At 47.7% G+C, this 14,730-nt stretch overlaps 1 protein-coding gene across 3 annotated transcripts in view; it reads left to right on the top strand.

Moving 5' to 3' along the window:
- Positions 1 to 5,007: 5,007 nt before the first annotated feature.
- Positions 5,008 to 14,730, top strand: part of MBTPS1 (membrane bound transcription factor peptidase, site 1) — a 65,465-nt gene continuing 55,742 nt past the window's right edge. For all 3 annotated transcript variants that reach the window (XM_015126704.3, XM_077986975.1, XM_077986976.1), the window contains exon 1: positions 5,008 to 5,108. The gene's annotated coding sequence lies outside the window, so the exon portion shown is untranslated. The remainder of the gene's footprint in view (positions 5,109 to 14,730) is intronic.

Here is a 14,730-nt window from a genome sequence, read left to right as displayed (position 1 = left end):
GATAGAGACAGCTCCTAGGAGATTTTCCTGTGTTTCAACCTCAATTACTTAAAATCTAATCACATTTGGGAACCAGAGGGTTAGGTGGTTATGTCCTCAAAACCTATTCCAGTCTATGTCTCAGTCTCAGTATTGGCTTATGTGTTATTTTTCTTTTTAAAGATTCATATATGTTTAATGAGTATAAAGCCAAGCACAGGACAGTCGTGAATTCAGTAGAAATATTCTGTGTAATTCCTGGCCGGGCGCGGTGGCGCACGCCTGTAATCCCAGCACTTTGTGAAGCTGAGGTGGGCGGATCGTGAGGTCAGGAGTTTGAGATCAGCCTGACCAACATGGTGAAACCCCATCTCTACTAAAAATACTAAAATTAGCTGGGCGTGGTGGCACGCCCCTGTAATTCTAGCTGCTCAGGAGGCTGAGGCAGGAAAATCACTTGAACCTGGGAAGCGGAGGTTGCAGTGAACTGAGATCTCCTCGCTACACTCCAGCCTGGGAGACAGAGCAAACCTTTGTCTCAAAAGATAAAAAAAAAAAAGACTCTATGTAATTCCTATGGTGAGACTGAAAGGGAAGGGGAGGAGGCTGTAGAACCCACTCTGGAACATGCACAAATAGAACTTCCACAGCAAGCCCCCTGCGAGGGCGATGTGCTCTGTGCAGCCCCGCACAGTGCCACTGTTGAGGGCGGGATAATGGTGCTGCAGGTATGAAGCCAGGTGCTCCCCGGAGGGGTTGGGGGTGGACAGGCTCATGGCCTTCCCGTGGCGTGACATTGACACCCTTCTCCAGTAAGTATTTGCTCGGGTGGTTGTGGAAATACTTAGGGGGGTGACCTCCATCAGTGAGTTGGATGGGAACTCACAATGGGGCAGGACTTGTGTCACCATGCTCTGTGGACAGTAGTTTCCCCTTATCCACAGTTTTGTTTTCTGAGGTTTCAAAACCTGTGGTCAATCAAGGTCCAAAAACATTCAATGGAAAATTCCATAAATAAACAGTTTGTAAGTTTTAAATTGCACACAGTTCTGAGTAGCGTGATGAAATCTCGCACCATCCCACTCCCTCCTGCCTGGGATGAGAATTCTCCCCATGTCCACAGCTTGCGTTCAGGTAACCCTTATTTTACTTCATAATGTCCCCAAAGCCCAAGAGTAGTGATGCTGGCACTACGGATATGCCGAGAAACTGGAAAGTGCTCTTTTAAGTGAAAAGGTAAAACTTCTCCACTTAATAAGGAAAGAAAAACATTGTATGCTGAAGTTGCTGAGCTCTACAGTAAAACAAGTCTTCTCTCCATGAAATTGGGAAGAAGGAAAAAGAAATTCATGGAAGTTTTGCTGTCGCACCTCAAACTGCTGAAGTTCCAGCCACGGTGAGTCCAAGACCATCCACCGGAGGTCTCGGAACATGTCCCCTGGGATAAGGGAGCTCTACCGCACTGCAGGCTGTCACGGTGTTGTCGAAGATAAGGCATGTGTAACACTGTTGTCACGCAGCTGATGCCCTAGGCTGTGCTTGTTGGAACAGTTTACCCGCTCACTGACCCAGAAGCTGGGGATGCGGGTGGCATCCTCAGCCTCCTCTTACCTCACCAGCCCGTGCTGTGTAGCTGCTTGCAGCATGTCACCACGGCGGCATTGACCGCCTGTCCCATTCCCTAAGCCACCGGTTCCTCTTTTTCCTGGGGCTGCTCAGGCAGGGGTTCTCCATGCCTTGAGGATCACGAGAAGCTTGCAGTTGCGAAGGTGCAAGCTGCTGGGAGGGATTGAGAACCTCAGTGCGATGGGAGGCAGATGATGGGGAGATGGGCGGGGATGGAGCCAGACGTGAAAAACTCGTTATTCAGAAGCTTCTCAGTGGGGGGCTGTCGGGTTTGTCTGAAGTATCTTCTGGATGAGGGAGGCGGCCACGGGGTGGCTGTGCTTGGGAACGCTGTGTGTATTCTTGACCAGAGGTAGGTCTCTTAGACAAGAGGTTTCAAACGGTGGTTTGCTCACTAACAAGGTGTGTGTGATGTACCCAAGGGACCACACATCCACTTTGAAACGGTGCCCTTTCTTTCCCCGCACCCTGGGAGTTATGGAATCAGGAGTCCCACCCAGGGTCTTCCTCTGCCTCCCGTCATGTTGGACTTTGGTTGCCAGTCCAAATCTTCCCGTTTTCACCTCCAGGTCATCATTCAGGAAGAGGGGGTACAGCTTGAGGTCCTGGTGAATACTCCAGTTTCAGGCAGATGCCGGCAGCCAAGGATAATCTACTGTGGGCAGTAGCACCCTCTCTTTGCATGCGGGTCCACGAGAGGTCTCAGGTGGCAGAGCTCCAGCACCAGGAGCATGAAGTTGTCCTTGAAAAAGCCACGGACACCTGAGATGTGCTGGTGGGCGAGGCCGTAGTGAGTATAGTGAGAGGCTGGAGACGTCTACAGGGATGTCTCCTCCAGGTGCACATTGAGCAGCAGTGACTCAGGTGCGATCTTGCCTGAAAACACCTCCTCGGTGTTTGCCTCCGAGGTTTTGATGCTCTCGGCAAAGCCATCCTTGCCGAAAGAAAGCAGCCTGCCTGTAGTGCTGCCGGCAGGTTTACTAGGACCTCCAAGATCTCTGCAGAGTGGCTGCGGGGACCCCGGGAGCCAGAACTCCAGGGAGGTTTTCCCAGGGTTGGCTCGTGCCTGTGCCACCGGCTATTATTCTTTAAAATAACATTGCATTTGAATAAAGATTTGCAGATGCTTTATTCTGTGTGTGAAGCACAAGTTGAGGAAGTTATTTTAGAACCAGAGTGGTGGGAATCCACCAGTGGTAGACCAGGATCCTGTAGCTCAGGCTGTCTTGGTACTCTCCAAGTAACTTTTCTCTCCCACACCCCAGTCCCCTCAGTGTACAGGCATTCTCCGGAACCGGTGGTGGTGGTATTCTCTCCCCTGCTGTGGGGCCTCACTGTCACATGATTGATATCTGCAATCACTATTCTACCCCAGTTTCCAACAGTAGGGCCATGTATTCAATGGCATAGTGACTGAAGGGCTGTTCAGAGAACCCTGACCAAGATTAATTTACCCAAAGTTGGAACAGAAGGACATAGTCAAGTGTAAGATCAAATGCTTTCTGTGGTGGCAGAAGGGAGTGCCTTTGATAGTTTGCAAATGCAAAGAGAGGCAAGGGTGCTCCAAAAGTTCAGAAAATCGTATGAGATCTGAGTCAGGAAAGGATTCAAGTATCCACCAAGTATTGAGTCATGTAGGAGCCGAGTACTTTATGCGTATGCTTTTTGTTTGTTTTTGAGACAAGGTCTTGCTCTGTTGCCCAGGCTGGAGTGCAGTGGTACAATCATGGCTCACTGCAGCCTCGACCTCCTGGGCTCAGGCAATCCTCCCACCTCAGCCTTGCTAGTAGCTGGGACTACAGGTGCACGTCACCACTCCTGGCAAAAACAAAACCAAACACAACTGTAGAGACATGTCTCTGTTGCCCAAACTAGTCTCAAACTCCTGGGCTCAAGTGATCCTCCCGCCACAGCCTCCCAAAGTGTTGAGATTACAGGCATAAGCCACTGCGCTAGGCCTTATGCCTGTGCTTAATTTAACCCTCATCCTTTAAGGCAGATATTAGTAACCCTATTTTTTAATAATTTTTTTATTTACTTATTTTTAAGGCAGAGTCTCATTCTGTCGCTCAGGCTGGAGTGCAGTGGTACAATCTCAGCTCACTGCAACCTCCCAGGTTCATATTCTTCTGCCTCAGCCTCCTGAGTAGCTGGGATTACAGTCGCAAGCTACCACACTCAGCTAAGTTTTTATATTTTTGGTAGAGACGGGGTTTCACCATGTTGACCAGGCTGGTCTCAAACTTCTGACCTCAAGTGATCCGCCTGCCTCGGCCTCCCCAAGTCCTGGGATTACAGGCGTGAGCCACCCCACCTGGCTGGTACCCCATTTTTGGGATGAAGAAGCTGAGGTACAAAGAGGTTAAATAACTTGCTCAAAATTACCAAGTAGAAGCCTGAGGTGGGGTATGGTAATTTGTAATTCTACATGTATCCACTATATTAAGTCAACTGTGTTAAATCACGTTTAAGGAAGATGATGCGCTGTGATCTGTAATACTGGTGCAGTTCAGCATTACTGTGGTGCCGTGTCAAGTTCAAAAAGACAAAAAATCATCTGATCGACCTATGGCGCATCACCGCCCACCAGCAGTACCTGAAGACGCTTTCAGTCCTCTGCTAGTGCCCTTACGGGGCCATTTACATTGAAAACAACCTGTGATCCTAACATCTAAGTCACCCAGACCTCTTTCAGGCGGCAAGCTTTTCAGAGAGTTTAACACATTTATTATTGTTTTTTCAAAAAGGGCAAACACGTGGCGTTACAAAGGTCCTTCCGTTTCGCACGCACCGGTGTCCCGGCAGCGCGCTGCGCGTCGCGAGGCCCAGTCTGTCGTCCTGCGGCGCCGGGGGTCAGGAGGTCGGGCAGGCGGAATTTGGGGTTTCGCGTGTTCCGGACTGCACACTTCGCCATCTTAACCAGCTACCGCCCGGGTTAAGGGGCACCCAGGGCAGGTGCCCGGTCGGGGTTGGGGAGTCCGAACCACCGATGCCTGGACGTGGACCCCTGCAGGGAGGGTCCGCGCCGGAAGCGAGCTCTCCACGGTTCCATGACAGCAGGCCCGTGGGGGCAGGGAGCCTGCACCAGGCAGTCTTTCTATATCCGGGCTCCTTTTCCGAGTCTGGGATCCTAGAGCGACTCGCAGCGCAGACAAGGCGTTCCCCAAGCGCGTTGTCGCCGCCTGGCCCCGCGCTGGCCACGCCCCTCCCCTTCCACCCTGCCACAGGTCCCCGGCCGCAAATGTCGCGAGACCATCGTCCATCCTCCCGGCGTGGTCCCGCGGCCCACGGCGTCCAGAGCGCGCACGCAGGCCCGGGAGCGCGAGACACACAGCGCACGCCGGGTGTGTGGGGCTGACGCTGCCAGCTGTGGGCCTCCCTGGCCCGGTCGCCCAGTCTCGCGAGAGTTGGGAGTAAACAGCCCCGAATGGAGTGCCCAGGCGTGTTCGCTGCGGAGGCGCCGTTATCCCGGGCCCGCCGGCCCTGAGCTCCAGGCGGCGCAGGTACGTCAGCCGCTCTCGCGCGCGGCCTCCCCGGACAGCTCCCCTGCCCGCCTGTCTAGCAGCGGCGGCCCACTCGGTCAGCTGTGCCGGCTGCGTCCGAGGCCCCAAGGCGAGGGCTGCGGGGGCCGGGCCGGGCCGGGGGAGAGGGGCGCGGGGCCTCCGGCGCTTGTTTGGACACAGCGTGCCTGTCCCGCGGCCCTGCGGGGGTGTGCGCGCTCCGGCGGCTTGTTCCGTTGCATGATTTTCTTTACGTGAAGTGAGCATTCACCGAGTGAAACAATACGCCGTGCTCTGGCCCCGAGCCTGCAAACAGACTGAATTCTAGGTGCGCTTCCGGGGCAGTGCTGGCTTCAGGTTTAAAAGACCTCGAGTCTTTGCCTTATCTCGGTCTGTGCATATTCCGCTGCTGGTTTTTGGAAATGCAGGGATCCTGTTCGGCAAACTCTCAGAACCTGGTTGCCTTTTAAACCTGTAGCATCTTAAAAATCTTGCCTCGCCTTGGCATGGTTGCGCTACCTATGATCGTTGTGGATCGTCAATATTTTTATTAAGATGTTTACCTTTCGTATTGGGTTGTCTGTCTACACAAATTATTAGATTCTAGTCGACACTTCCAAATGACATGGAGTTATTAGATTGTGATTGACACTTCTAAATGACATGGAGTGGAATACGACCTGAGTTGAATTCTGGAGACTCGTCCTTAAGTCTTAACTATGTAGGTAAGCCCTCCTAACTTCAGGGTCTGCGATTGTATATGTAAGAAAAGGAGGGCTTGCAGAAGAGAAGTAATTCCTCTCATTTTTTGTTTTTCAATCTGGAGAATCCGCTATTATTATTTATACTTAGGGGCTTCATTGAAGTAGAATTTACATACCATAAAATCCACCTGTTTTAAGTGTACTATTCAGTGGTTTTTAGTAAATTTACAGCTGCACAGTCACCACCAAATCCACTTTTAGAACATTTCCGTTACCCCAAGACCTCTGATGCCCATTCGTGGTCAATACCCATTTCCAAGCTCCGCCACAGGCAACCTTTCATCTACTTTGACTTTCTAGATTTGCCTTTAATGACTATTTCATATATTCAGATGGAAAGATATGATATGTGGCCTTTTGTGTCAGGCTTCTTTCACTTAGCATGTTTTCACAGTTCATCCATGTTGTAGCATGAATCAGGATTTATTCCTTTTATGACCAAATAATATTCAGTTGTGTGGCTCTACCGCATTTTGTTTAAGCATTTATGCAGAATACTTTTGGCAAATAAAATTTTATTTTATGCTCCAGTGTGTGATGCAGATGACAGCAAAATTGTTGATTGGGGATGGGAGCTGGGACCTGACCCAGACACGTGTCAAACTACTGCACTCCCCAGGCACCCTGTATAATCAAGAATTGGTCCTTTCTATATAAAAAGGGGAAATTCCAATGCAGAGCTTGCGGAACTTTTGAAGCACCTAGGGATGAAGTGGGAGCTCTTCTAGTCAGGAGGTTAACAAGAACTAGGAAGACTGGGCCGGGTGCAGTGGCTCACACCTGTAATCCCGCACTTTGGGAGGCCGAGGCGGGCGGATCACGAGGTCAGGTGTTCAAGACCGGCCTGGCCAATATGGTGAAACCCCGTCCTTACTGAAAATACAAGAATTAGCTGGGCGCAATGGCAGGCGCCTGTAATCCCAGCTGCTTGGGAGGCTGAAGCAGGAGAATCGCTTGAACCCAGGCGGCAGACGTTGTAGTGAGCCAGGATCACACCACTGCACTCCAGCCTGGGCGACAGAGTGAAACTATGTCTCAAAAAAAAAAGAACTGGGAAGACTGAAGGCTAAGGTGAACTGTGCATTGCTCCCATCAGTACTGCAGAAATCTGCTTGAGGAAACGCCTTATTTATTTATTTATTGAGACAGGGTCTCATTCTGTCGCCAAGCTGGAATGCAGTGGCAGATCTCAGCTCATTGCAACTTCTGCCTCCTGGGTTCAAGCGATTCTCCTGCCTCAGCCTCCCAAGTAGCCGCGACTACAGGCGCCTGCCACCACGCCCGGCTCATTTTTGTATCTGTAGTAGAGACGGGGTTTTACCATGTTGGTCAGGCTGGTTTTAGACTCCTTGACCTTGTGATCCGCCAGCGTCGGCCTCCCAAAGTACTGGGATTACAGGCGTGAGCTACCGTGCCCAGTTGAGGAAACACATTTTAAAGTAAAATAAGGAAGGTAAGAAGTTTGGAGGTGCCCTGTATGTGACCAACTAATACTGAATGACTAAAGTGTGAGACTAAAAGACAAGAGTGACATGTATGAAATAGTAGGCAGTGAAGACACCACAGACCAAGGTTTCTCACTCTTGACTGCAGTGATACATTGGGATGAAGTTTTTTTGTTTTTAATACAAGACCACCTGATGGATAGAGTGTGCCAGAAGAAATGGTTGCATTGGATGTAAGAATACACCAGAATAAGTAAGAGACGTGATGATGAAAGCAACAGGTTGGCTGGCCACAGTGGCTCATGCCTATAATCCCAGCGCTTTGGGAGGCCGAGGCAGGTGGATCGTGAGGTCAGGAGATCGAGACCATCCTGGCTAACATGGTGAAATCCCATCTCTACTAAAAATACAAAAAATTACCCGGGCATGGTGGCACACGCCTGTGATTCCAGCTACTTGGGAGGCTGAGGCAGGATAATCGTGTGAACCCGGGAGGCAGAGGTTGCAGTGAGCCAAGATCTCGTCATTGCACTCCACCCTGGTGACATAGTGAGACTCCGTCTCAAAAAAAAAGAAAGAAGACACCTTTGTTTTACTATAGTTTGGTCTGGCATGACTTAATTGTTAGCCTGTTAAACAGTGGTAATACAGCCAAGTATGTAATTGGTTCTGATGGTGGGAGTTTTTCAGCCGACTTTTAGTTGGACTGGATAGTAACCTTTCATGGTCTAAACACAGTTCAGTCTCCTTTGGAGCTATTTTAGTAAACTAGTTTATTACAAAGCAAGGCATAGCTGCATAATTAGATGATTATCGGGTGATAAAAGTCATTTTCTCTCACCTGCATTATATTCTAATTATTTTTAAAGAGATAATTTCAGATATATTTTAGTTACGCCCAGAATTATAATCTGTGTGATATTCCTTTCTTGTGAAAATTGTAAGTGGGAGACTCCAAGAGCTGCACAGAATGCTAGCCACCAGCTGGGCCAGCTGCTTGCCCGGTAATCCATTTCTTCTGCCGAGTCTCCTACACAAATCCTGTTAAGCTGCACAGAATGCTAGCCACCAGCTGAGCCAGTTGCTTGCCCGGTAATACATTTCTTCTGCCGAATCTCCCTTCTACACAAATCCCATTAAGTCCTGTTTTCTGTGTCTATAATTTGAACTGTGTCTTTTTAAGTTAGTGTTTGATGTCAGAAATTTAAAATTTTTCCTGTATTAGAGATGTAATCATTCTCATGAAAAATCGATAGGTATAGAAATACCATCTTTTAAGGTTATGCCTTTGTATGGAAAGATAACCAGGTCTTCTGCATAAAGAATTTATACAAAGTAAATCCGGTTAACATTTAGTGGATCCAGTAACAGCCCTAAGTAGGCTGTCTTAAGTTAAGTGATATTACAAATGATAATAAGCCTTTCAGAATGAACTAGCCAAAAGCTTAGTACTTTCAAAGGCTGTCTTTTCCTTAGGCTGGAAAATAACTTTAGACAGATCTTTGAGAACAATTTGTAGGAGATAGACCCCTTTTAAGCTTTAGTATATGTACAAATAAAATTAAATGTAGCATATATATTTGAATTTTTGTGCCACTGTCTTACCAGAAAGTATGATTTATTCTTTTTTTTTTTTTTTTGAGATGGCATGTCACTCTTGTCACCCGGGGTGGAGTGCAGTTGCTTGATCTTGGCTCACTGCAACTTCTGCCTCCCAGGTTCAAGCGATTCTCCCAGCCTCAGCCTCCTGAGTAGCTGGGAGTACAGGCACACGCCACCACACCCAGTGAATTTTTGTATTTTTAGTAGAGATGGGGTTTCACCATGTTGGCAGGCTGATCTTGAACTCCTGATCTCAGGTGATCCGCCCCCACCGCACACCCCCAGCCTCAGTCTCCTGCAGTGCTGGGGTTACAGCCATGAGCCACCAAGCCTGGCCTGTTCTTTAAAATTTATTTGAAAAGGTTTATTAAAATACTTAAATGATATGTTTTATCTAAGTATAAAAGTAATGTGCTCCCTATAAACATAAATAAAATAAAGCAGAAATTAACTATCTGTAATCATACAGTTGAAAGGTAGAACCACTGTAACCATTTTGGTATGTGGCTTTCAGTGGGTTTTTTTGTTGTCGTCGTTTCCTTTTGAGACAGAGTCTCAGTTGCCCAGGCTGGAATGCAGTGGCTTTATCTCTGCCCACTGCAACCTCCACCTCCTTGGTTCAAGCGATTCTCATGCCTCAGCCTCCCGAGTAGCTGGGATTACAGGCATGTGTCAACATGCTCAGCTAATTTTTTTGTATTTTTAGTAGAGACAGGGTTTGCTATGTTGGCCAAACTGGTCTTGAACTCCCGGCCTCAAGTGATCCGCCTGCCTTGGCCTCCCAAAGTGCTGGGCTTACAGGCATGAGCCACCACACCCAGCTGCATTTTTTTTTCTTGCTCATAGACACATTTTAAAATTAAAATGTAAAATAAAATTTGGATTATATGGTACATGAACTGTTTTACTTAACATTTCATTAGCATTTCCCCATATTTCTATTGTAACAAATGACCACAAACAGTGGCCTAGAACAACATGAAATTACTGTCTCACAGTTCTGGATATCAGAAGTCCAGAATCGGTCTCACTGAGCTCAAGTCAAAGTTTCAGCAGGGCTGTCTCCTTCTGAAGGCTCTGTGGAGAGAATCAGTTTCCCTTTGTTTTGGTTTCTATAGGCCACCTGTGTTCCTTGGCTCCTGACTTCTTCCTCAGATTATCTCATCCTCTTGATTGCTTTCTTTCTTTTCTTTCTTTTTTTTTTTTTTTGAGATGGAGTCTCTCTCTGTCGCCCAGGCTGGAATGCAGTGGCACAGTCTTGGCTCACTGCAACCTCTGCCTCCCAGGTTCAAGTGATTCTCCTGCCTCAGCCTCCCAAGTACCTAGGATGACAAGCGCCCACCACCATGCCTAGCTAATTTTTGTATTTTTAATAGAGATGAGGTTTCCCCATGTTGGCCAGGCTGGTCCTGAACGCCTGACCTCAGGTGATCTGCCCACGTCGGCCTCCCACAGTGCTGGGATTACAGGCATGAGCTACTGTGGCCAGCCAACCTGTTGCTTTCATCATCACGTCTCTTACTACCTGTTCTCATCTCCTGCCTCTCTCTTATAGAGACTCTTGTAATGACACCTGGCCCACCTGGATCATCGAGGATACTGTCTCAATGCCTTCATTTAGTCACAGCTGCAAAGTCCCTTTGGCCTATATGCTTTTGTGTATAAAGGAACATTCCCAGGTTCTAGGAATTAGGATGTGGGCATGTTTGTGGGGACCATTGTTGAGCCTACCACAGGAGGAGCATTTGAAATTGCTGCATGGCATTCTGTGGTGTGCACGAACCATAATTACTTAGTCTCCTTGTTTATGCACATTTAGATGGTCTCCAGCTTTTCCCACTCATACTCTTGCAGTGTATATCCCTGGACATAAAGCCTTATGTGCTTCCAGATTCACACTTCTTGGATTAAATCCCTAGGGGAGATTTTAGAAAAGCAGGCGATCTGCGTCTGACGAGTGCAGCCTCTGGAGCGAGGCTGACCACCTGAGTCCCCAGCCCAGCTGTCCTGCTTGCTGGTGTTGTGGCCCCAGGCAAGTTGCTTTGCTACTCTGGGCTTCAGTTCTTACCTGAAAATGGGGGTAGTAATGGGTTGTTGGGAGGACTGAATGAGTTAATACTTGCAGACTACTTAGAATGTCACCTGCTACATAGTCAATGCTCAGTGAGTGTTAGTTTTTGTTATTTTGGATTTGTTGGACCAAAAGTTTTTAGTGTTCATTTTTAAGCGTTTAATACATATTTGAAAATTGCCATTCTAAAAGGTTGAGGTTTTTTTTTTTTAAATATTCACCAGCAACGTATGAGGGTACTTATTTTATTGGATTTGTTGACTTAATAAACATGATTTTTATTCTACAGGGGGTGCCTCATTTTTTCTGTCAAAATATCACTTGATTTGTGGTTAATGTTAGCAGAAATTTACCATGAATCTTATCAGGAATTCTGTCAATTTCCTAGAATGAGATATACTTTTAATTTCCCTTTAACTAGCTCAGTCCCATCTTTGGATGTCCTTCTACATAACAATTGATGAGTGTAAATCTGTCTGACATGGTATGTGGTTTGGTTTTGTAGCAGTGAACAGCACTGACTGAATCCAATATAAGAGGCTTAGGATGCCCCTGTCACCGCATTTAAAATACCCCCAGGCTCGTGCATCCCTGGCAGGTGAGGCTAAATAAAGAACTTATTTTTTCTGCCTGCTTTGGAAACAGGCTGAACCTAACAGGAAGGCTGCACGAACAGTATGAAACCTTTTTTTCTCTGAAGCATTTGCGAGTAAATTGCAGACCTGATACTCCATTATCCCCCGGTATTTTAGTGGGCGTATCTTCCAAGCAAGGGCCTTCTTACATAATCACAGCACAGTTGTTAAAATCAGGAAATTAGTTTTGATACATCACTACCATCTGATCCACAGGCAGGCTTATTTGGGTTTTGCCAGTTGTCCCTGAGTGCCGGTTACAGCAGATGGATCCAGTTTGGATTCATGAGTTGCATTGTCTCTGGAGTTTCCTTCAATCTGGGGCAGTAGCTCAGTCATTCTTGCCTTTCATTACCTTGGTGCTTAGGAAAATTCTAGGCCAGTTGATTTTGTAGAATGTCTCTCAATTTGGGTTGGTCTGATGTTTCTCATGATTTGATTTCAGGTTGTGCATCTTTGTCAGGAACCTCCCAGAAGTGATGCAGGCTCTTCTCAGTGCATCTGCTCTTGTAGACCTGGCTCCATTTGTCCCATTGCTGCTTCCCTTGGACAACTTGCTGGAGCCTCTCCGCTGTAAAATGACTTTTCCCCTTTGAAAAGAGAGATTTTGTTGGCAGTAAGGCATTTTGAGATGATGTAAATATCTCATTCTTCTTCAAACTTTATGTCATTGTGGACTCCTGTTTTCCTGTTTTATTCCATGAATTGGGATCTGTTATATTCATTATTTATTGCGATGCTCAGATTGCCCCGGATTTGGTTAGTGGGGGCCCCTCCAGACTGGCTTCCGTGTTCCTTGGACACTTCCCCATCATTCTGTGAGCCTTTCCTCACCGAGTGACACTGTTCCAAACCCGTCTTATTCTTACCCTACCCAACCTGGAACTAGCTCTCTGTCCAAAGAGCCTGGGTTCTTTTAGTGGAGAGTGATATTTAGAACCAGTTGTGAGCACTAGGTGGGCTCCTTGCTATTGGGATTTCGCTGCTGCCACACGCTTTTGGAGATAGCTAGGAAATGTATGTAGCATGTACACATGCACTTAGATTTCTTTCTTTCTACATCTGTTAGTCTATGTATTGAAAACCTTAAATGCAGACCAGCATTTATCATTTTGTTCTGATACTGAATGGTTCATTTATATTTTTCTCTTTCATGTTTCTAACTTCCTTCTCTGACAGTAAGAAAGCTCCATCCCGTTATATGTAAAATATTTATTTGATCAGACAGTTTCACCTTCACTGCTATTACCCCATTGCCTGCGTGGTGCCTTCTTCACTTGCCAGGCTCTGACCCCTCACCTGGTGCCTCTCCCTTCACGTACCTTCCTCACTCTGCTCAGACTCGAAGACCCCGTGGTGGGCTTCTGCCATTCTCCCATGAATTCCTGCCTTCTTGTCTTCAGCAGAATTCTTCAGAAAGGGAAGAAGAAAGGCAGAGTTAGCACTCTTTTTAGAAAGTGCTTTTCTTGGGCTGAGTGCAGTGGCTCAGGCCTATAATCCCAGCACTTCGGGAGGCCGAGGGGGTGGTGGATCACCTGAGGTCAGGTGGCCAACATGGCAAAACCCCGTCTCTACTAAAAGTACAAAAATTAGCTGGGCGTGGTGGCGGGCGCCTGTAATCCCAGCTACTGGGGAGGCTGAGGCAGGAGAATCGCTTGAACCGGGAGACAGAGGTTGCAGTGAGCGGAGATGGCGCCATTGCACTCCAGCCTGGGCAACAAGAGCAAAACTCTGTCTCAAAACAGAACAAAACAAAACAAAAAAGCAAGCAGTGCAACTCCATCTAAAAAGAAGAAAAAAGTGCTTTTCCTTAGGTGTGTGTGTCTGTATCTGCCTGTGCATGCTCTGTCTGCCTGTCCTGCTGCTGCTTGCCTGCTTACCTCTCAGTGGTGAGCCTGTCTTGGGAAGTGTGCCCATCGGGTTTGCATTATGTAGTGAGAACCAGGAGGGACCAGTCGTCACAGCTGAATAGATGTATTAGACCCTGGAAAGTGCAGTCTGTGCTTGCAAAGCCTCACGGACTTGTCTAGTGAGTCAGTGGGAACAAGATCTCCTTAGGCCCAGGCCAGACATGGTGGCTCACGCCTATAATCCCAACATTCTGAGAGGCTGAGGCAGGAGGATCTCTTGAGCCTGGGAGTTTGAAACCAGCCTGGGCAACATGGTGAGACCCCATTTCTACCAAAAAAAAAAAAAAAAAAAGAATTAGCTGGGCATAGTGGTGCTATTGTAGTCCCAGCAACTACTGGGCTGAGGTGAAAGGATCACTTGAGCCTCAAGAGGGTGAGGCTGCAGTGAACCGTGATTGTGCCACTGCCTTCCAGCCTGGGGGACCAAGCGGGACCCTGTCTCAAAAAAAAAAAAAAAGGCCCAGGAGTTCGGGGTTGGTAACAAGCACAGCCTTGGGGACCCCAGTCCCTCTGCCATCATTTACTGGTCTCTTGCCCCCATTTCGGCATTTTTGTTTTCCTTAAAGGAAATTTACATTTTGAAACCACCTTATTCTAGGATTGGGAAACTATAGAAACTTCAGGATCTGTTGCCATATTTTTTGAGCCATAAATCCTTTGAAATAGTGTCTTGTTAGAGCCTGGATTTTAGCTCACCTTTTAGGAACACAAGCAGGTCCACGAGATCCAAACACAGCAAGGGGTGTGTCCTTGTCCCTGTCATTTCCAGCCTCATCATTCATCCCCATGGGATTTTTACACTTGAAGGCACCTTCCTTCTAGCCGCTGGTGATTTGGTAGACTGGAGCAGGTGGGCTGGAGTTGATAGGCTTGGTAAAATGCAGTCTCGCGGCCAGGCTCACCCACTCACTAGTGTGGGCCTTTTCCAGAAGGGACCAGTTACTAAACCAGCCGTCTCTGTCTCTTCAGCTTGCCCACCTTCCTATTGTAAATTATTTCCCACAGATTTTGGTTTCCTTCTGACTTTCCTGTGTCCTCTGTCTTTTGCCATGTCTGAAAGAAAAGGTACTGGATTGCCTGGGATTCTGCCCTAAGCCATGCCCTAGACCCTGAGGCTCATCCTAAATTGAACATGCTCAGAGCTCAGCTCCTGCTGGTGTCTCCCAAGCCAGCTTCCCTGCGGTCTTCCCCGTCTCGG

Source organism: Macaca mulatta, chromosome 20 (assembly GCF_049350105.2).
Source record: "Macaca mulatta isolate MMU2019108-1 chromosome 20, T2T-MMU8v2.0, whole genome shotgun sequence".
NCBI classification, from domain to species: Eukaryota; Metazoa; Chordata; class Mammalia; order Primates; family Cercopithecidae; genus Macaca; species Macaca mulatta.
Note: the sequence above shows the minus strand (reverse complement) of the source record. Positions and strands in the feature narration are given on the sequence as shown.